Consider the following 2,080-nt stretch of genomic DNA (forward strand, 5'->3'; position numbering starts at 1 on the left):
CCGTAAGTCCGGTATGGTCCGGTTCGGTGCCAGACCATCCGGACCAACAGAGGTGGTCGGGTGGTCCGGTCCGGACCGGACCACCGGTCCAGCACCGGACCATCCGGACCCGTAGGTCCGGTCCGGTCCCGCACCATCCGGAGGTCCCGTTCGGCACCGAACCACCCGTACCCACAGAAGTGTTCGGGTGGCTCGGTCCGGACGTGGACATACCGTACCATCCGGACCCGTAGGTCCGGTTCGGTGCCAGACCATCCGGACCAACAGAGGTGGTCGGGTGGTCCGGACCGATCCGGTAGGGTGGTCCGGTGTTCCGGTCCTGTGGTCCGGTCCCATACCATCCGGAGGTCCCGTACGGCACCGAACCATCCGTACCCACTGAAGTGTTCGGTCCGGACGTGGACCTACCGTACCATCCGGACCCGTAGGTCCGGTGGTCCGGTATGGTCCGGTTCGGTGACAGACCATCCGGACCAACAGAGGTGGTCGGGTGGTCCGGTACCGGACCATCCGAACCCGTAGATTCGGTCCGGTCCCGTACCATCCGGAGGTCCCGTTCGGTACCGAACCATCCGTACCCACAGAAGTGTTCGGGTGGCTCGGTCCGGACGTGGACATACCGTACCATCCGGACCCGTAGGTCCGGCATGGTCCGGTTCGGTGCCAGACCACCCGGACCAACAGAGGTGGTCGAGTGGTCCGGTCCCGACCGGACCACTGGTCCGGTACCGTACCCTCCGGACCCGTAGGTCCGGTGTGTTCCGGTTCGGTGCCAGACCACCCAGACCAACAGAGGTGGTCGGGTGGTCCGGTCCCGACCGAACCACTGGTCCCGTACCGTACCATCCGGACCCGTAGGTCCGGGGGGTCCGGCAAGGGCCAGAGGTACTGTCCCGCACCGGACCCTAAGGTCCGGTACGGTCCCGTACCATGGGTCCCGTCCGGACCAAACCCGGAGGTCAAGTCCAGTCGGGACCCGTGGGTCCGGTTCGATCCCGACCCGTAAGCCTGGAACGTTCCGGACCCTTGGTCCGGACCATCCGTCACCCGAACACCAGACGCTAAGGAATGGCGTGGGGTCAAGACGGTCCGGTCGGAGGTGTCGGTCTGAGCAACAGAAACAATGTTCCCGTCGCCCTGACCATTCGACAGAAGTACCACGTTCTGTCGAACACCTCCACGTCCAGTAACTAGTCGGCCGGAGCGTTTCAAGAGGGACAGCCACCAGTCACACGGACGTCAGAGGGAACCGTAGTAGCAGTGGTCGTAGGCACGAAGCCTGAAACCCCTGCCCCCACAGGACCGCCCTGAACGGGGTCAATTCGCATCCCAACCCCAGCGGGGAGGGAATTCAGAGACCCCGTCATCTCCTCCGATCTCCCCCCCCAGGAGGCCGAAACTACTGTCAAAACAGCAGCAGACGACCCAGCGAGGGAGTTCAGAGGAGGACCCGTGTCCCTCCTGGCTTCCACAGCGGTGGAAACCGAGGAGGGCACAGGAGAGGCACCGGAAAAGGAAGATTTTAATGCCAACTGCACCCGGTGTTCCCAGGCGGTCACCCATCCAAGTACTAACCGGGCCCGACGTTGCTTAACTTCGGTGGTCGGACGAGAACCGGTGTTTTCAACGTGGTATGGCCGTTGGCTGTCAAAACCTGAGTCTCTCCAGTAGCCCCTAGATCGGATTCACCAACCCCCAAAGAGGGTTGGGAATCGACCTGCCCCCGGATTCGAGCCAGGGGGGAGAAGGAAACCTTCCCCCCAGGCTTGAAACCGGGAGGAGCTGAAGCCTGAGACTGAGGGCCGGACAACGGCGTCGAAGGGGGGGAAGCCTGTTCCACTGAAGGAGAAGGAGAAAGAAGCTTTTTCTTTCCCCTCGACCTTCCCCGAACCTTCGACGGCGCAGCCCCGCCCGAAGTCTCAGGCTCAAGCCCAGCCTGTTTGAGCAAGCTCGCATTGAGCTTGCTCAAACAGGCTTTCTCCGCCCTCCCTCGCCGCAAACGCAAAGCGTTTGGGGAGGGAGAGTCGGAGCGCCGAAAGATCCCCTTCTCCGTGCGTAAAACATGACGCTGGGCGCCCGG

General features: G+C 63.2%; 1 non-coding gene across 1 annotated transcript; it reads right to left on the reverse strand.

Annotated features, from left to right (window-relative positions):
- Nucleotides 1-1,526: 1,526 nt before the first annotated feature.
- LOC138954012 (5S ribosomal RNA) lies at nucleotides 1,527-1,645 on the reverse strand. Its single transcript, XR_011451680.1, has one exon. It is a non-coding gene; the product is annotated as a 5S ribosomal RNA (ribosomal RNA).
- Nucleotides 1,646-2,080: the final 435 nt, after the last annotated feature.

The sequence above is a fragment of the Littorina saxatilis genome, linkage group LG17 (assembly GCF_037325665.1).
Source record: "Littorina saxatilis isolate snail1 linkage group LG17, US_GU_Lsax_2.0, whole genome shotgun sequence".
Classification (NCBI taxonomy): domain Eukaryota; kingdom Metazoa; phylum Mollusca; class Gastropoda; order Littorinimorpha; family Littorinidae; genus Littorina; species Littorina saxatilis.